The following is a 22,118-nucleotide window of genomic DNA, read 5'->3' as shown; positions in this document are numbered from 1 at the left end:
CCGCTACTTACATTATCCCTATGTACCCCTAATCTGCTGCCCCTAACACCGCCGACCCCTATATTATATTTATTAACCCCTAATCTGCCCCCACAACGTCGCCTCCACCTGCCTACACTTATTAACCCCTAATCTGCCGACCGGACCGCACCGCTATTATAATAAAGTTATTAACCCCTAATCCGCCTCACTAACCCTATAATAAATAGTATTAACCCCTAATCTGCCCTCCCTAACATCGCCGACACCTAACTTCAAACATTAACCCCTAATCTGCCGACTGGAGCTCACCGCTATTCTAATAAATGTATTAACCCCTAAAGCTAAGTCTAACCCTAACACTAACACCCCCCTAACTTAAATATAATTTAAATCTAACACAATTAATTAACTCTTATTAAATAAATTATTCCTATTTAAAGCTAAATACTTACCTGTAAAATAAATCCTAATATAGCTACAATATAAATTATAATTATATTATAGCTATTTTAGGATTTACATTTATTTTACAGCCAACTTTGTATTTATTTTAACCAGGTACAATAGCTATTAAATAATTAAGAACTATTTAATAGCTAAAATAGTTAAAATAATTACAAATTTACCTGTAAAATAAATCCTAACCTAAGTTACAATTAAACCTAACACTACACTATCAATAAATAATTAAATAAAATACCTACAATTACCTACAATTAAACCTAACACTACACTATCAATAAATTAATTAAATACAATATCTACAAATAAATACAATTACATAAACTAACTAAAGTACAAAAAATAAAAAAGTACTAAGTTACAAAAAATAAAAAAAAATATTTACAAACATTAGAAAAATATTACAACAATTTTAAACTAATTGCACCTACTCTAAGCCCCCTAATAAAATAACAAAGCCCCCCAAAATAAAAAAATGCCCTACCCTATTCTAAATTGCAAACGTTCAAAGCTCTTTTACCTTACCAACTCTGAACAGGGCCCTTTGCGGGGCATGCCCCAAGAAATTCAGCTCTTTCGCCTGTAAAAAAACACATACAATACCCCCCCCAACATTACAACCCACCAGCCACATACCCCTAATCTAACCCAAACCCCCCTTAAATAAACCTAACACTAAGCCCCTGAAGATCTTCCTACCTTATCTTCACCCTGCCAGGTTCACCGATCCATCCTCGGAAGTCTTGATCCAAGCATCGGAAGTGTTGATCCAAGCCCAAGCGGGGGGGCTGAAGAGCGACGTCCATCCTCGGGCTGAAGTCTGGATCCAAGCGGCGACTGAAGAAATCCATCCTCGGGCTGAAGACGGAAGTCCATCATCTGGATGAAGTCTTCTATCAAGCCGCATCTTCAATCTTCTTTCTTCTGGAGCGGAGCGGAACCATCTTCTTCCAAGCCGACGCGGAACATCCTCTTCAACCGACGACTAGACGACGAATGATGGTTCCTTTAAATGACGTCATCCAAGATGGCGTCCCTCGAATTCCGATTGGCTGATAGGATTCTATCAGCCAATCGGAATTAAGGTAGGAATATTCTGATTGGCTGATGGAATCAGCCAATCAGAATCAAGTTCAATCCGATTGGCTGATCCGATCAGCCAATCAGATTGAGCTCGCATTCTATTGGCTGTTCCGATCAGCCAATAGAATGCAAGCTCAATCTGATTGGCTGATTTAATCAGCCAATCAGATTGAACTTGATTCTGATTGGCTGATTCCATCAGCCAATCAGAATTTTCCTACCTTAATTTGATTGGCTGATAGAATCCTATCAGCCAATCGGTATTCGAGGGACGCCATCTTGGATGACGTCCCTTAAAGGAACCGTCATTCATCGGGAAGTCGTCGTCGGAAGAAGATGGATCCGCGGTGGAGGTCTTCAAGATGGAGCCGGTCCTCATCGGATGAAGATAGAAGATGCCGCTTGGAAGAAGATGGTTGCCGGTCCGGATCTACACTTCTTCCCGGATAGGATGAAGACTTTGGACCCTCTTCTGGACTTCTTCAGCCGTCGGATGATGGATGTCTAGCCCTCTCTTGGGTTGGATGAAGATATCGGAGCCAGGACGGATCGGTGTGATACCCAGTGAGGTGAAGACAAGTTAGGAAGATCTTCAGGGGCTTAGTGTTAGGTTTATTTAAGGGGGGTTTGGGTTAGATTAGGGGTATGTGGGTGGTGGGTTGTAATGTTGGGGGGGGTATTGTATGTTTTTTTTACAGGTAAAAGAGCTGAATTTCTTGGGGCATGCCCCGCAAAGGGCCCTGTTCAGGGCTGGTAAGGTAAAAGAGCTTTGAACTTTTGTAATCTAGAATAGGGTAGGGCATTTTTTTATTTTGGGGGGCTTTGTTATTTTATTAGGGGGCTTAGAGTAGGTGTAATTAGTTTAAAATTGTTGTAATATTTTTCTTATGTTTGTAAATATTTTTTTATTTTTTGTAACTTAGTTCTTTTTTATTTTTTGTACTTTAGTTAGTTTATTTCATTGTAGTTATTTGTAGATATTGTATTTAATTAACTTATTGATAGTGTAGTGTTAGGTTTAATTGTAGGTAATTGTAGGTATTTTATTTAATTAATTTATTGATAGTGTAGTGTTAGGTTTAATTGTAACTTAGGTTAGGATTTATTTTACAGGTAATTTTGTAATTATTTTAATTATTTTAGCTATTAAATAGTTCTTAACTATTTAATAGCTATTGTACCTGATTAAAATAAATACAAAGTTACCTGTAAAATAAATATTAATCCTAAAATAGCTATAATATAATTATAATTTATATTGTAGCTATATTAGGGTTTATTTTACAGGTAAGTATTTAGCTTTAAATAGGAATAATTTTTTTAATAAGAGTTAATTTATTTCGTTAGATTTAAATTATATTTAACTTAGGGGGGTGTTAGTGTTAGGGTTAGACTTAGCTTTAGGGGTTAATACATTTATTAGAATAGCGGTGAGCTCCAGTCGGCAGATTAGGGGTTAATGTTTGAAGTTAGGTGTCTGCGATGTTAGGGAGGGCAGATTAGGGGTTAATACTATTTATTATAGGGTTAGTGAGGCGGATTAGGGGTTAATAACTTTATTATAATAGCGTTGCGGTCCGGTCGGCAGATTAGGGGTTAATAAGTGTAGGCAGGTGGAGACGACGTTGAGGGGGTCAGATTAGGGGTTAATAAATATAATATAGGGGTCGGCGGTGTTAGGGGCAGCAGCTTAGGGTACATAGCTATAATGTAGCTGGCGGCGGCGTGCGGACGGCAGATTAGGGGTTAATAAGTGTAGGTAGCTGGCGGCGACGTTGTGGGGGCAGGTTAGGGGTTAATAAATATTATATAGGGGTCGGCGGTGTTAGGGGCAGCAGATTTGGGGTACATAAGTATAACGTAGGTGGCGGTCGGCAGATTAGGGGTTAAAAAAATTTAATCGAGTGGCGGCGGTGTGGGGGGACCTTGGTTTAGGGGTACATAGGTAGTTTATGGGTGTTAGTGTACTTTAGGGCACAGTAGTTAAGAGCTCTATGAACTGGCGTTAGCCCAGAAAGCTCTTAACTACTGACTTTTTTCTGCGGCTGGAGTTTTGTCGTTAGATTTCTAACGCTCACTTTAGCCACGACTCTAAATATCCCATTGAAAAGATAGGATACGCAATTGACGTAAGGGGATCTGCGGTATGGAAAAGTCGCGGCTGAAAAGTGAGCGTTAGACCCTTTTTTGACTGACTCCAAATACCGGCGGTAGCCTAAAACCAGCGTTAGGAGCCTCTAACGCTGGTTTTCACGGCTACCGCCAAACTCCAAATCTAGGCCTTAGGGTTTATTTTACAGGTAAGTATTTATTTTTAAATAGGATTAATTTAGTTAACAAGAGTTATAATATTTAGATGTATTTAATTAATATTTAAGTTAAGGGGGTGTTAGGGTTAGGGTTAGACTTAGGTTTAGGGGTTAATAATTTTATTATAGTTGCGGCGGTGTAGGGGGGACAGGATAGGGGTTAATAAATTTATTATAGTAGCGGCGGTGTAGGGGGGCAGGATAGGGGTTAATAAATTTATTATAGTGGCGGCGGTGTAGAGGGGCAGGATAGGGGTTAATAGGTATTATGTAGGTGGGGACGGAGTCCGGGAGCAGCGGTTTAGGGGTTAACATATATATTATAGTTTTGACGGGGTTCGGGAGTGGCGGTTTAGGGGTTAACATATTTATTATAGTGGCGGCGGGGTCCGGGAGTGGCGGTTTAGGGGTTCATCAGTTTATTAGAGTAGCGGTGGACTCCGGGAGCGGCGGTTTAGGGGTTAATACATTTATTTACTCGCGGCAGTGTAGGGGGGGACAGATTAGGGGTGTTTACACTCGGGGTACATTTTAGGGTGTTAGGTGTAGACAGCTCACATAGGAATCAATGGGATGTTGGGCAGCAGCGAACATGAACTTTCGCTATGGTCAGACTGCCATTGATTCCTATGGGATCCACCACCTCCAGGGTGGCGGATTGAGAACCAGGTACGCTGGGCTGGAAAAATGCAGAGCGTACCTGCTAGTTTTTTGATAACTAGCAAAAGTAGTCAGATTGTGCCGAACTTGTGTGCGGAACATCTGGAGTGATGTAAGAATCAATCTGTGTTGGACTGAGTCCGGTGGATCGAAGCTTACATCACTAAATTCTACTTTTGCCAGTGTGTAGGGCTTGATAACTAAGGCGAATCAGCCTCGCCACAAATACGCTGCAGAATTCAAGCATATTTGAGGTTGATGGCTTGATAACTAGAGGCCTTAGTGTGAATGTGTATGTTTTGAATGAAAGGTAAAAAAGTTTTTAACCTGGTTTGTTTGATGGTGAGAGTAGCTACTCCCCCTTTTTTGTAGAAGTAACAATGTAAAAGAAAGAAGAGGAGGAGTTTTACTCTTCAAAAGACTAGCACACAGGTTGATGGACAGCCCTGATGAAGCCCTTTTTTGCAAAGGATTCTGGGAGAAACATACGTTGGCTGTTTTTGCATTTGATTGTGAAGTACTCACATGAGTGCAGCTTCCACAAGGAGTTTTACACAGAGTTGAAGAAATAAGTTTGCTGCTGTGAAGTGGAGCTACATGAATAACAGGTCTGGCGAGACTACTCTGGAAGCATTTGGAAGATAGAGGTACAGGCTAAGCAGTGTGTTTGTTTAAACTCTTGGAGAGAGACTGCAGGTAACAGAACAAAAAATCAAAGGTGTGGCAAAGAATGGGGCTGGAGGTTTCAGGTAATATCATACCATGTTATGAGACACATTGTGGTAAATTCCTGTGAAGCCCAGTTGCGGAAGGTAACGGTCCCTATTTTCACAAAATATACACCATAAAGCTTAAGGAGCATTGTAATAAGGAACTGGACATACATATGCTTATCTCCTGCTCAGTAACCTGTTTGCCTGTTTTTCATATTAACACTTACTATAAGGCTTAAAAGTATTGCAATAAGGAGCTGGACATTTATATGTTGCTTATTATCCTGCTTGCCTGTTCTATATACTAATGCTTTTCCTGACATAAATGCTTGGAGATCTATTTTGACTTCATCAACATAAAGTTACTATTTGACACTACTATATTATTACTTTTTGGAAATGGACTATTTGCAGTTTTTCATTATCTTTGCAAAGATTTTTTCTTAAAGTTACAGCGCTGTTATTTCCTAGTCATTGTGGCCACATACGATTTTTGTGACTAGGTATAGATTTCAATGCTGATGCATGGTATGTTTCAGTATGAATGTTGAATGAATGCAATGTGTGAGTACTTGATACATTGTATATATATATGTATATTTGTTCAGCTTTACCAATATTTGTTTGATTTGTTTCAGTTCTTGATTTCGAACTGTGTAACAATAAATATGTGCTTTATATAAATATAAAGTGAAGATCTGTGAGGACAGAAAGAAGAGACTCGCCTTATGGGACAGTATCACTCGTCACAGGGAGGATAAAAAACACACACACACTGATTTTAATCAGATTACTGTGTATAATATATGTATGGTATCATTGCATATCAACAACTACTTGGTAGATCTACTCCTTAATCTTGTATGTCGTAAAGCCTGATCATATATATATATATATATATATATATATATATATATTTTTTTTTTTTATCATTGCCTGTACCTATCACAGCTGGCACTACTTGCACACGCCTCTCTCTTGGGCTTGTTTAATTGGTTTAGCCCTTGCTCCTTTTTGAGAGCCATATGATTGGTTGCGAAAGGGGTGTGTACGTAGATCGGCCTGTGATTGGACAATCCACTTATGAAATAGAGCGGGTTATCATTTTGTATTATTAGCCTGATGAAACGACCGGATGGTCGAGAAACGCGTTGCCCTTAATTGCATTGTTTTTAACTTCTGGTTTTTAATAAATCCCTTTTACTGTGATATTCCCGCTCTTTGTTTGGTTGGTCCGCCAACCTGTGAAGCCGGTGATTGGACGCACCACGGACGGCTCTTCTGTTACGTATTGCAGTTAGCGGTTGCTGATTGGGTCCTGGACTCCTGGGATTTCTCCTGCTGGCTGTCTGTCGGGTGACTAAGGTCCCGTCCTGCGTTGTAAGGCATACCTTTATGCCGCCATCCTTGTGAATACCCCCGCTCCGGGCTGTGTGTTTTTTATCCTCCCTGTGACGAGTGATACTGTCCCATAAGGCGCCTCTCTTCTTTCTGTCCTCCCAGATCTTCACTTTGTCTTCTCCTCTAAGACTACTGCCTCGCCTTTCGAGTGTATTGTTGGCTCAAGAACCTCCTCATCTTTACGATCATCCCTTGGTCAAGCCTCACTTCATCATTTGCGCACCTCCAAGAGAGTCCACTTTCTCTTTTTCTCTTTTTGATATAAATATAAAGGACTCTTGATATCAAGCTCAGTACGTACCTGCCTTCGCCGGCCCCAATACGCTCGCCTAAGCTCTCCACACATCGCCGCCACTGACCTGAATACGTTCGCAAAAGTTATCAAAAAAGCTGTCAAAAAGCCGTGCACCAAGTACAGGGCGATGATCAGCAGACTGTGATAGTTATCACTCATTCGATTTTGCTGCTCTTTGGCTTTTCTACAGCTTTATTGATAAGCTGTCACTAAGCACCCACACTATACTATACTTTTCCACCCCCTATACCGGTGCCCCCGGAGCCCCCCGCAACTAAACCCACCCAAACCCCCCTGAAATAAACCTAACACTACCCCCCTGAAGATCTCCCTACCCTGAGTCATCTTCACCCAGCCGAGCCAAAGTCTTCATCTGATGGGGCAGAAGAGGACATCCAGACCGGCAGAAGTCTTCATCCTATCCGGGCAGAAGAGGACATCCGGACCGGCATACATCTTCATCCAAGCGGCATCTTCTTGCTTCATCCATCCGACGAGGAGCGGCTCCATCTTAAAGACTTCCGGCGCAGAACATCCTTCTTCACCGACGACTACCCGACAAATGAAGGTTCCTTTAAGTGATGTCATCTAAGATGGCATCCCTCGAATTCCGATTGACTGATAGGATTCCTTAATAGAAAACGTGTGTAAAAGTGAGTTTCTCGCTTCTTCTGAAAGCATAGGGAGATCAAGGGTATCTAGAAACCCCTGTATCCTATCTGCAGAGGGTGTAACCAAATTTTCCACATATGAGAGATTATAGAGCTTATAGTAGTAGTCAGCGAAGGCATTGCCGATAGCTTCAGGCGCTAACATTTTGGAACCATTGACCTCTAAGGCCTGAATCCTGGAGTGGGCAGTTCTAGCGTTGAGTTTCCGTGCAAGGAGCTCATTTGCTTTATTACCCTTGTAATACACTATTTGCTTATATTTTGCCAGATTGGCTTTGACTCTATCTTGTTCTAACTGGAGGATTTGCCGTCTAAGAATACCAATTTCATCATACATTGAGATGGTGGGATTTGTTTGTTGTTTTTCTCTAGGTTCCTTAATTTCAAAACCATTTGGCCCAGAGGACCTCCTTTACTCTTCTGAAACCTGGCAGATTCAGAAATGGAGAACCCCCTAATGAATGCCTTGAACGCCCCCCATAAAGTTTGAAAAGAAGTCTGACCTGGTTTGTTAAATTGAATAAATTCATTTAGTGCTTTTGTGAGGGAGTCTTTGAACCATGGCTCCTCCCATAGAGAATTTGGGAACCTCCAGGTATGTCTCCCTTTGCGAGCGACTGGTGGAAAAATATCAAAGGATACTGCATCATGATCTGACCATGTACAGATATGTATACAGGAGTTGGTAACCTCATTAAGAAGCCTGGAATCCAAAAGAAAATAATCAAGCCTGGAATAAGATCTATGTGGATTGGAAAAGAAAGTGAAGTCCCTGTATTCAGGGTTACATGACCTCCAGACATCGTATAGTTCATGTCTTGCAGACAGAGATCTAAATGTGGTTGCTGTAGTAGAACTAGTATAGGGATCAATGGATTTACCAGAAATTAGTTTTTTTTATCTAGCTTAGGCTCCCATATAACATTAAAATCACCCCCTACTACGATATGTCCTTGTCTTACCAATTTCGCTTTGTTTAGAACTTTTGTATGAAATTGTAACTGTTGTTGGTTTGGGGCATATAACTTCACTAGGGTATATAGATTGCCGATAATTTTACATACACAGATGATGAATCACAACTCCTCTTTATTTGTCAGTGTATGAAGCTGTGATAAGGCCTGGATATATAGACGATTTATAGAGTTGAGGTCGATCTATTGTCCAATGAGTCTCCTGAACAAACAGAACATTGTTTAAGTTTCTTGCCATAAGCCGTCAGCGAGCTACGCTTACCGGTTGAATTAAAGCCCTTATAATAATATTTTTTTGTTACTATAAATTATAAAAGCATGATCAGTAAATTTAAATGTAATATAAATTGTCAATTCTAATTCCTAAATTATGAAACAAAAGCAAAAATAAGTGCACTTGCTTTATTCAATATAACTATTATTATTATTATTATTATTATTATTATTATTATTATTATTATTATTATTATTATCAGTTATTTGTAAAGCACCAACAAATTCTGCAGCACTATAAACAAAGGCATAATATGAAGGTAATCTACAAACAGCTGAGCTTATTGGCTTACATGCTAAGGGAGATTTAAGGGGATAGCAAAGGAGGAGAGGAACTGTGGTTAAAAAAAAGTTTAGTGTATGTTGTATGCAACATGAACAGTAGAGTCTTTAAGGAGAGCTAGAAACTTTCAAAACTAGGGAAGAGTCTTGTCTTGTGGCAGATAGAAATAGAAAGTGGTAAAGGGGCAGAGGATGCACCAGAGAAGTCTACACTAAAGTTACGGTTAGACAGGTATGAAGAGAACCACAAGAGGGCTGTGTCACAAATGCTGAAGGATTTCGAGCAAAAGAGGGTGATCAGCAGTATCAAAGGCTGCTGACAGATCAAGGAAAAGTCTCAGAGAGTAGTGGGCTTTCGATTTTACTGTAAGTAGGTCATTGGTAGCCTTAATAATTACTTTCTCTGTGGAGTGTTGGGGGTGAAATCCAGATTGCAGTGGCTCAAGAAGGGAGTTTAATGTAAGGAAATGTTATAGACTTGTGTATAGTAGCTGTTCTACAACTTTTGAGGCATGGGGGAGTAGGGACATAAGGTGGTAGTTGGAAGGGGAGGTAAGATCAAGAGATGTTTTTTTAAGAATAGGTGTGACTAGTTCATATTTAAGAAATGAGCTAAATATACTGGTATTGAAGGAGAGGTTGAAAATGTGTGTAATGATAGGGGTAAGGGTAGGAGAGAGGAAGGGGAATAGCTTTGAGGGGTTGGGATTGAGGGGAAAGGTAGTGAGTTGAGAGGACAGTATAGGGTCAGAAACCTCTTCCTCAGTAACATGGGCAAAAGTGCTGAATTTATGGCTTTGTGGATTCTGGATGATTGCAAGCTTTTGAGGGGGTTGGTGAATTGTACTATGTTGAGAGAGGATTTTGTTTCTGATGGAATCAACTTTGTTGCTGAAGTGGCTGTCAAAATCTAGAGAACAGATGTTTTGGGTTTGAAGAAAGAGTAGAGATAAGAGTAGAGAAGTAATCTTGCTTAAATAGGTAAAGGGCAGAATAGTAAAAGTTCAAAATTAACTTGTAGTGAAGAAAGTTAGTTGAAGGCTGACATGTTCTCCAGTGTCGCTCTGCAGTCCAGGATCATCTGCGTAGCTAGTGTTTCAGAGAAGTATGCCAGGGTTGAGGATGAGTGCATGACTTCTGAGCTATGGTAGGAGGGGACCAGCATTAGGTGAGATATAACCAGCAGCTAGTATGAGTAAGTGGGTGCATTACATAAGATTAGATACATATTTGCAGTAAAGAGAGTGTTTTGCAATGAGGTGCAGGCAGGGCCATCTTTCGCTCTTCCCCCCAACATTACAAAAACATTTTTTTTATTTTTTAATACAACTAGGCTATAATGTGTACATTACAAAAGCAGCATTTGTTGAGAAAATAATTTCATACAGCGTTTATGTTAGAAATTCAAAGCAAAAATGTAATAAAAAGTCAGACTTGGATTGGGTCTTATTTCTAGTCACTGTAAAAAAATGTGAGCTCTGTCAATCATACTTGTGTGCATGGGCTGGCTGCATACAAATTAAAGGATTCACAAAACAAAACCTTTTTAGAGCAGCCAAATAGCCAATGCCATTAAAATCTAAATGACATCACTGGTGTCTGTGCAAGGGCTGGCTGCATACAAATTAAAGGATCCACCACATCCACTATTTGTCTTTAAGCACCCTAATAGCCAATACTAATACAATCTAAAGTACATCACTGAGGATGTTATTGTTCACCAGAAGACACCTCTGTGGGACTGTGACCACTGATCAGCCTACCCTTGCTGCTGCAGACTGCAGTGCTAGCCTACTGCTTGCCTCCTGAGTCCCCCAGCTCGCTGTTTCCCTCTCTCACTCTTCCTGCATGGGCGGCTGTGTGTATAGGATGCTGGGACTGGGAGGGACTCACTCTGGGAGGAAGTAATGAGTGAGTGTCAGGGTGCCGGTGGGGAGCGGCAGCGCCAAGCAGGAGACTGTGTCACACACAGACTGTGTCACATGAGGCCCATGTTCCTCCCACCCACAGTTGGATCAATAGTTTTATAGCAGGATAGCATCCAGTGCCAGTGGCTCATTTTACAGTGTATATCAGAGAGGCCCAGTCCACCCCTGCTGAGTGGGCTCAAGGGGCAGTTGCTTTGGGCCCAAACAAAAATTGGGACCGTGGCAGCTGCCCCTTTTACCCCGCGTTAAAGACGGTCCTGGGGGCAGGGAGGAAAGAGTTTTTTGGAATGTTTGAAGTATGAGAGCAAAAGTGAGGTGAGGGTAAAAGAGATTGGCCAATGGATAATGCAGATGGTGAGGAGGAAGGAGTAAATTAATAAAGTAGTTTATTATAGGGACATGAGGTAGCAAAAAGGAACATGAAGATATTGAGCATTTTTGCAAAAATATGAAACATAAAACACAGTATTACAACAGCAATTGCCTTGAGTCTTATCACTTGTTCAATCCTTGTTCTAATTCTTGTATAATTATTTTGCTAAATTCTTAATGCCTCACTAATAAAAATGCTCACTTCAAACTTTCAAAAGTAAATTAAGTCAAATTTTAGACATGTTTGTATTTGTTTTTGAAGAAGCACGATTAGTCATGTGTCCCCTTACCGATATGGAAGCATATTGGTGGAAAATGGTGTGTTTTAGATGTAAAATAATTACATACTTTCAAGTAAATGAATCTGACATATCTGAGGTTAAAAATATATTCATATTTTAAACAAAAAATAATACACAAAAATGATACACAATGAAGCATGCAGGTGTGGTTTTCTTTTTTAATTTTTTTAAAATATGCACTAAATATACTTTAGTTATATGCTGCATAAAAACTGAACTATATGATATAGACAACAGTATACTATTAATAATTGTGTATTCTTCTGTCTGCTAGAGATATTTGAAATGTATTCTGATTGCTTTAAATTGAAATAAAAAGTGTAACAATATGCCTTGTTCAAAATGTAAGCAATGCTTTGTCAGAATCTCTCAGATATACATTTAGACATTAACAGCTGTTTTTATGTACCATATTGTTAGATGTAAAGGGACTTTCTTGTCATAGCATATTATGTGTCTTTGTTCTCAGCAGGAAGAAGATGAATTCCATACTGAAGGCTATTGTTTATAGCAGCTTGGATGCTGTGTTGCATTTTGCTTTCATCTGCAGGGAATATAAAATGTGTGCACTGTGCAAGAGGAAAAAATGTACTATAAAATGGATGGATGAACTGACTGATGTTGTGCCTTCTGTCACAGATAATATAATTATACTTGCTAATTCAGTTGTTCTTACAATGCTATATATTGTACCATAATTTTCTTGTTTGATATTGTTTTTTAAATTATATTTATGACACCTGCTTCAGTGCTTTAGGTGTGGTTAACTGGCCTGACATCTACATAAACAGAACAGTGATTATATCTAGTACAACAAAGCTAATTAGCTTTTAGAAGAAGTATTCTTACTAGGAAGGCAAATTATTTATGGTGTTTTAGTTTAAAAGAAACAATAATAGGGATAATATTTAAAAGAGTCCCCTCCATCCCACAATATTTCAAATCGTTTACAAAAAAAAAAACTGTGTCAACCAGTGTGTTATTAAAAATTGCATTATTTTGCATTATCTTATCTAATACCCCCTACTGAGGCCATTTAGACACACACACACACACACACACACATATATATATATATATATATATATATATATATATATATATACGCATATACACACACACACACATATATATATATATATATATATATGTATATATGCATATACACACACACACACACATATATATATATATATATATATATATATATATATATATATCAAGATATTTATTGTTAATGTCTCTTTACATTTGCTGAAATATGCATCTTGACTTTCAAATTATCTATTCTGATTGAAAGTAATTGACAAAGTCATCCTATAAAATTCACTTGCACTACTCAAGGGGTACCAAGTAAGATGACTTGCTGGTTGATGTATACAGAGTAGCATGTCCACAAAAAACAGGCCTGCAACTGACTTTGGTTCAGGGATTTCAAATCACATGATTTGTATCTACCAACTTTCTGAAGAATCTAACTTTAGCAAAACAATTTCAATATTTTTATACAAATACAGGGTTTCATCAGGGCTGTTTGTGCTGCCAGGTTTTTTGCTTGTATCTAAAAATAAAACCCACCCAATAAACCTTTAAAAAAACCTAACACTAACCCCCGAAAATCCACTTACAGTTTTTGAAGACCGGGCATCCATCCTCAATGATGTGGCAGAAGTCCTCAGTAAAGCCGGCAGAAGTCTTCATCCAAGTGGGCCGAAGTCTTCAGCCAAGACGGCAGAGGTCTTCATCCAGATGGCATCTTCTATCTTCATCCATCAGGCGCGGAGCGGCTCCATCTTCAAGACATCTGGCGCGGAGCATCCTCTTCTTTCCACGGCTAACGAAGAATGAAGGTTCCTTTAAGGGACGTCATCCAAGATGGCGTCCCTTGAATTCAGATTGGCTGATAGAATTCTATCAGCCAATAGGAATTAAAGGTGAAAAAATCCTATTGACCAATAGGATTGAGCTTCAATCTTATTGGCTGATCCAATCAGCCAATAGGATTGAGCTTGCATTCTATTGGCTCATTGGAACAGCCAATAGAATGCGCGCTCAATCCTATTGGCTGATTGCATCAGCTAATAGAATTTTTTCACCTTTAATTCCGATTGGCTGATAGAATTCTATCAGCCAATCGGAATTCAAGGGACACCATGTTGGATGACGTCACTTAAAGGAACCTTTAATTCTTCATTAGCCATGGAAAGAAGAGGATGCTCTGCACCTGATGTCTTGAAGATGGAGCTGCTCCGCGCCAGATGGCTGAAGATAGAAGATGCCGTCTGGATGAAGACTTCTGCCGGCTTGGATGAAGACTTTGGCCCGCTTGGATGAAGACTTCTGCCCGCTTCACTAAGGACTTCTGCTGCTTCGTTGAGGATGGATGTCCGGTCTTCAAAAACTGTAAGTGGATCTTCGAGGGTTAGTGTTAGTGTTAGGTTTTTTAAAGGGTTTATTGGGTGGGTTTTATTTTTAGATTAGGTTTTAGGCAGAAAAAGAGCTAAATGCCCTTTTAAGGGCAATGCCCATCCAAATGCCCTTTTTAGGGCAATGGGTAGCTTAGGTTTTTTAGATAGGATTTTATTAGTGGGGTTTGGTTGTGTGGGTGGTGGGTTTTACTTTTGCGGGTTCTTTGTATTTTTTTTTACAGGTAAAAGAGCTGATTTTTGAGGCAATGCCCTGCAAAAGGCCCTTTTAAGGTCTATTGGCAGTTTAGTTTAGGCTAGGGTTTTTTTTATTTTTGGGGGGCTTTTTTTATTTTGATAGGGCTATTAGATGAGGTGTAATTAGTTTAAATTTTTTTTTTGTGTAATTTAGTGGGGGTTTTTTGTAATTAAGTTAATTGTATTTAATTAATGCAATTTATTTAATTGTAGTGTAAGGTTAGGTGTTAGTGTAAGACAGGTTAGGTTTTATTTTACAGGTAAATTTTAACTAGATAGTTAGTAAATAGTTAATAACTATTTAGTAACTAGTCTACCTAATTAAAATAAATACAAAGCTTAGCTGTGAAATAAAAATAAAACCTAATATAGCTACAATGTAACTATTAGTTATATTGTAGCTAGCTTAGGATTTATTTTATAGGTAAGTATTTAGTTTTAAATATGAATTATTTAGTTAATGATAGGAATTTTTAATTAGATTTATTTTAATTATATTAAAGTTAGGGGTGTTAGGGTTAGACTTAGGGTTTAATAACTTTAGTATAGTGGCGGCGACGTTGGGGGCGGAAGGTTAGGGGTTAATAAGTGTAGGTAGGTAGCAACGACATGGGGGCGGCAGATTAGGGGTTAATAAGTGTAGGTGGGTGGCGGCGACATTGGGGATGGCAGATTATGGGTTAATAAGTATAATGTAGTTGACGGCGGTGTCGGGGGCAGCAGATAAGGGGTTAATAAGTGTAATGTAGGTGTTGGCAATGTCGGGGGCAGCAGATTAGGGGTGTTTAGACTCAGGGTTTATGTTAGGGTGTTAGGTGTAAACATAAATTTTCTTTCTCTATAGGAATCAATGGGGCTGCGTTACAGAGCTTTACGCTCCTTTATTGCAGGTGTTAGGCTTTTTTTTAGCCGGCTCTACCCATTGATATCTATAGGGAAATCGTGCACGAGCATGTAAAACCAGCTCAAAGCAGCGCTGGTATTTGAGTGCGGTATGGAGCTCAATTTTGCTCAACGCTCACATATTGCCTGCTAATGCCGGGTTTATGAAAACCTGTAATAGCAGCGCTATAGGGTGGTGAGTGGTGGAAATAACTTGCAAGTTAGCACTGAGCTGCTCTTACCACAAAACTTGTAATCTAGCCGAAAGATAGGGCTGATGAAAAAATTAACAAAAGCCAAAGTGTGACACAAGCTGCAATAAAAACAGCATACGTTTATTACAGCTTTAATAGAGCTCAATGAAATCCCCTATACAGAGTAATACTGTGTAGCTGAAACATAAATGAAAAGTGCACATGCAAATGCAAACTTTACCTGAACAGCATCTGTTACACTATATACTATACATCACATAAACATTTATGGCAAATGCCAAAACATTGGAGATTACACATAAATAGATAGTCAATGTGTGGTTATGAAAATCAGGGATCACTTAAGTGCCGTAGCACGCTCTTTTGAATGTCCTAAATGTAGACACTTTCATAAAATGAAATGAATCACAGTAGGTAGATGGAGCACATAGTGCAACCTCACGCTCCAAGATCCAAAGCGATGAATAATATACAGACAGTTTCTGTTCAGCACAGAGAAAGCCTTTTTGTCACACACAACTCTTCGGTAATGGGACAATTACCCTGATTCCTCCTGTTATTAAGACTTTTCCAGGAACCCGTGTCCAGGCTGTGTAGTTGCCATTGGTTCTGTGATTTAAAATAAGCAAGTGTTACTCTTCACAACTGTGATTCAGCTCACCCATTGCAAAAACAAACAGAAACACAGCATGGAGGGTTTGGTTCACATTCAACCAGTCAGCTAACAGGTGAGAATCGATTGCGGGAATGATGACGCGTTTCACCCTGTATTTGGGGATTTTTCAGATGACAAACTTATTCCATCTCTGGCTTAAGTAGCCCTTGATTCCAATTTGCATAGGAAGATGGAGTTATTTATTTCACTCACTCCGTTATGTGACATGACATTCAGTGAGAAAAGAAACGTTACACAAATGCATACTTATTTATATATACATTGTAACTTTAACCTGTAATAAAAAACAAAATACAATGGGACTGCAGACAACCTATTAAAACATAACTCTGCAACATTATAACATATTATTGCACTTATTTGCTGAGGTTTAAATTGTTATATTGTTGCCAGTGGGAAACATTCTTCTGTATGACTGATAAATAGCACTAGGCAGAGCCCACATAATAATCAGGAGCGGGTTACAATAAAGGCTGTTATGCAGGTAAAAAAAAACTTGCTAATTCTAACTTTTCATTTAAGCCCTATGGTGTCAGAGTATTTAGCACATGCATCCATTTTGATTCCTTCTGAAGCAAAGTTATATCAATATTTCCACCTCTCCTCTTAGGCTTAACCTGTTCAATGCCAATAACAGTTAGATCGTCAGGGCTTGATCCATGTTTTTTCAGCAAAGTGTCTGCCTATGGGACTGTCTATATTAACATGCTTTATGTCATATCTATGCTCTCTTAGTCTATCCTTTAACTCTATGGTCATTTTAACAACGTAAAACAGCAAACATGAACAGGATAAAAGGTAAATCACCCCTGTGGAGTTGCAGTTTATCCACTGTTTTATTTTAAAAACATTTTTTTATGTCAGTGTCGAACGTTTTGGTTTGCACTATATGACTGCAGTAAACACATCTCCCACAGGGCTGGCTACCTACCCTTGGCCGGCTGGCTGTCAACCAATTCTGTGTGGGGGTGCTTCTCACATATTCATTATGGACAAGGGAGTCACTAATGCTCAATGCCCTTCTGGCTGTTATTTGGGGATAATAAGAGTTAATCCCCTCTAGGGAATTATCTGCCTGTAAAAGGTGCCAGTTGTTTTGTGAAATTACCCTGATTTTATCCCAATGACTGTTATGTTTTTTTCACCTGCCTGTTTGAATAGCCTCTAGCCTTAAATCTGAGTGCCATGTCCTCTGCATTCCTCTCAATCTGAGGAACTGCCCTATCAGTATTCCATTCTTGAGTGCCCTCTTGATGGCTCTCAGCATGAAGCAGACTATTAGTCACGGTCTCCTTTCTAAAGACCTCAGTAACCAGGCTTTGTTTATGTTTCCTGATTACTAGGTAAAAGGAAGGAAGTTTCCACATCATTAACTTCATAAGTAAGATAAATGTTAAGAGATTTGTCATCAAGAATCTGTACAAAGGCATTTACCTGATCTACAGTTCCCTCCCATATGATGAACACATTATCTCATCCAGAGTACCACGTGTGCCTCCATCCAATCACTCAGTCTGGTAAATACCTTATTCAATTACCAGAAACCTAGATGAAGTCATGCCTAGGTGGGGGCACACTCCTGACGATACAATCTACCATCAAAAACAAAAATATTATTTGTCAAAATAAACTCAAGCAGTTTCGCAACAAAGTTAGTGTGATTAATATAGTCTATCCCTCTTGTTTCCAGAAAATGTCTAGCAGCATTGAGACCAGATTGATGAGGTATGGAAGAATAGAGGGACTCTACATCTAGGGTCACCAACAGTGTGTTATCCCCCACATTCACATTGTACAACCTCTGCAATACCTCATTCGTAACTCTCAGACATAGTAGGGCATAGACCTCAAAAATGGTCTTAGAAAAAAGTCCACATATTTACTGTCATTTTTAGTAGGCCCTCCTATGCTAGAGATTATGGGTCTCTGGCCCTGATTCAGGCCTAGACAAATTTGAACTGACTAATGACATACATCTTTTTTCTAGTAATCAGGAAACTAAACAAAGCCTGGTTACTGAGGTCTTTAGAAAGGAGAGAGAGACTAATAGTCTGCTTCCTGCTGAGAGTCATCATCCAAGGGCACTCAAGAATGGAATACTGATAGACAAGAAAGACAAGAAATGCTGTTTACAAACAAAAAAATCGAGGGAGAATGATGACACGGTTAGGGTCATTACCAGATATAACAGTCATTGGGATAAGTTCAGGGTAATATTACAAAACAACTGGCACATTTTATAAGCAGATAATTCCCTAGAGGGGATTATCTTGATTATCCCCAAATAACAGCCAGAAGGGCATTGAGCCTTAGGGACTCCCTTGTCCATAGTGAATATGTGAGAAGCACCACTACACAAAATTGGTTGACAGCCAGCCGGCTTTTTTTTAGCCGGCTCTACCCATTGATATCTATAGGGAAATCGTGCACGAGCATGTAAAACCAGCTCAAAGCAGCGCTGGTATTTGAGTGCGGTATGGAGCTCAATTTTGCTCAACGCTCACATATTGCCTGCTAATGCCGGGTTTATGAAAACCTGTAATAGCAGCGCTATAGGGTGGTGAGTGGTGGAAATAACTTGCAAGTTAGCACTGAGCTGCTCTTACCACAAAACTCGTAATCTAGCATAAAGATAGGGCTGATGAAAAAATTAACAAAAGCCAAAGTGTGACACAAGCTGCAATAAAAACAGCATACGTTTATTACAGCTTTAATAGAGCTCAATGAAATCCCCTATACAGAGTAATACTGTGTAGCTGAAACATAAATGAAAAGTGCACATGCAAATGCAAACTTTACCTGAACAGCATCTGTTACACTATATACTATACATCACATAAACATTTATGGCAAATGCCAAAACATTGGAGATTACACATAAATAGATAGTCAATGTGTGGTTATGAAAATCAGGGATCACTTAAGTGCCGTAGCACGCTCTTTTGAATGTCCTAAATGTAGACACTTTCATAAAATGAAATGAATCACAGTAGGTAGATGGAGCACATAGTGCAACCTCACGCTCCAAGATCCAAAGCGATGAATAATATACAGACAGTTTCTGTTCAGCACAGAGAAAGCCTTTTTGTCACACACAACTCTTCGGTAATGGGACAATTACCCTGATTCCTCCTGTTATTAAGACTTTTCCAGGAACCCGTGTCCAGGCTGTGTAGTTGCCATTGGTTCTGTGATTTTACATAAGCAAGTGTTACTCTTCACAACTGTGATTCAGCTCACCCATTGCAAAAACAAACAGAAACACAGCATGGAGGGTTTGGTTCACATTCAACCAGTCAGCTAACAGGTGAGAATCGATTGCGGGAATGATGACGCGTTTCACCCTGTATTTGTGGATTTTTCAGATGACAAACTTATTCCATCTCTGGCTTAAGTAGCCCTTGATTCCAATTTGCATAGGAAGATGGAGTTATTTATTTCACTCACTCCGTTATGTGACATGACATTCAGTGAGAAAAGAAACGTTACACAAATGCATACTTATTTATATATACATTGTAACTTTAACCTGTAATAAAAAACAAAATACAATGGGACTGCAGACAACCTATTAAAACATAACTCTGCAACATTGTAACATATTATTGCACTTATTTGCTGAGGTTTAAATTGTTATATTGTTGCCAGTGGGAAACATTCTTCTGTATGACTGATAAATAGCACTAGGCAGAGCCCACATAATAATCAGGAGCGGGTTACAATAAAGGCTGTTATGCAGGTAAAAAAAAACTTGCTAATTCTAACTTTTCATTTAAGCCCTATGGTGTCAGAGTATTTAGCACATGCATCCATTTTGATTCCTTCTGAAGCAAAGTTATATCAATATTTCCACCTCTCCTCTTAGGCTTAACCTGTTCAATGCCAATAACAGTTAGATCGTCAGGGCTTGATCCATGTTTTTTCAGCAAAGTGTCTGCCTATGGGACTGTCTATATTAACATGCTTTATGTCATATCTATGCTCTCTTAGTCTATCCTTTAACTCTATGGTCATTTTAACAACGTAAAACAGCAAACATGAACAGGATAAAAGGTAAATCACCCCTGTGGAGTTGCAGTTTATCCACTGTTTTATTTTAAAAACATTTTTTTATGTCAGTGTCGAACGTTTTGGTTTGCACTATATGACTGCAGTAAACACATCTCCCACAGGGCTGGCTACCTACCCTTGGCCGGCTGGCTGTCAACCAATTCTGTGTGGGGGTGCTTCTCACATATTCATTATGGACAAGGGAGTCACTAATGCTCAATGCCCTTCTGGCTGTTATTTGGGGATAATAAGAGTTAATCCCCTCTAGGGAATTATCTGCCTGTAAAAGGTGCCAGTTGTTTTGTGAAATTACCCTGATTTTATCCCAATGACTGTTATGTTTTTTTCACCTGCCTGTTTGAATAGCCTCTAGCCTTAAATCTGAGTGCCATGTCCTCTGCATTCCTCTCAATCTGAGGAACTGCCCTATCAGTATTCCATTCTTGAGTGCCCTCTTGATGGCTCTCAGCATGAAGCAGACTATTAGTCACGGTCTCCTTTCTAAAGACCTCAGTAACCAGGCTTTGTTTATGTTTCCTGATTACTAGGTAAAAGGAAGGAAGTTTCCACATCATTAACTTCATAAGTAAGATAAATGTTAAGAGATTTGTCATCAAGAATCTGTACAAAGGCATTTACCTGATCTACAGTTCCCTCCCATATGATGAACACATTATCTCATCCAGAGTACCACGTGTGCCTCCATCCAATCACTCAGTCTGGTAAATACCTTATTCAATTACCAGAAACCTAGATGAAGTCATGCCTAGGTGGGGGCACACTCCTGACGATACAATCTACCATCAAAAACAAAAATATTATTTGTCAAAATAAACTCAAGCAGTTTCGCAACAAAGTTAGTGTGATTAATATAGTCTATCCCTCTTGTTTCCAGAAAATGTCTAGCAGCATTGAGACCAGATTGATGAGGTATGGAAGAATAGAGGGACTCTACATCTAGGGTCACCAACAGTGTGTTATCCCCCACATTCACATTGTACAACCTCTGCAATACCTCATTCGTAACTCTCAGACATAGTAGGGCATAGACCTCAAAAATGGTCTTAGAAAAAAGTCCACATATTTACTGTCATTTTTAGTAGGCCCTCCTATGCTAGAGATTATGGGTCTCTGGCCCTGATTCAGGCCTAGACAAATTTGAACTGACTAATGACATACATCTTTTTTCTAGTAATCAGGAAACTAAACAAAGCCTGGTTACTGAGGTCTTTAGAAAGGAGAGAGAGACTAATAGTCTGCTTCCTGCTGAGAGTCATCATCCAAGGGCACTCAAGAATGGAATACTGATAGACAAGAAAGACAAGAAATGCTGTTTACAAACAAAAAAATCGAGGGAGAATGATGACATGGTTAGGGTCATTACCAGATATAACAGTCATTGGGATAAGTTCAGGGTAATATTACAAAACAACTGGCACATTTTACAAGCAGATAATTCCCTAGAGGGGATTATCTTGATTATCCCCAAATAACAGCCAGAAGGGCATTGAGCCTTAGGGACTCCCTTGTCCATAGTGAATATGTGAGAAGCACCACTACACAAAATTGGTTGACAGCCAGCCGGCCAAGGGTAGGTAGTCAGCCCTGTGGGAGATGTGTTTACTGCCGTCATATGGTGCAAACAAAAACGTTCCACACTGACATAAACCATGTTTTTAAAATAAAACAGTGGATTAACTGCAACTCCACAGGGGTGATTTACCTTTTATCCTGTTCATGTCCACTGTTTTACATTGGTAAAACAACTAGAAAGTTAAAGGATAGAGTAAGAGAGCATAGCTATGACATAAAGCATGTTAATATAGACAGCCCCTTAGGCAGACACTTTGCTGAAAAACATGGATCAAGCTCTGACGATCTAGCTGTTTTTGGCATAAAACAGGTTAAGCCAAAGAGGAGAGGTG

The sequence above is a fragment of the Bombina bombina genome, chromosome 6 (genome assembly GCF_027579735.1).
Source record: "Bombina bombina isolate aBomBom1 chromosome 6, aBomBom1.pri, whole genome shotgun sequence".
Lineage (NCBI taxonomy): Eukaryota > Metazoa > Chordata > Amphibia > Anura > Bombinatoridae > Bombina > Bombina bombina.
This window is presented reverse-complemented; position numbering follows the sequence as displayed.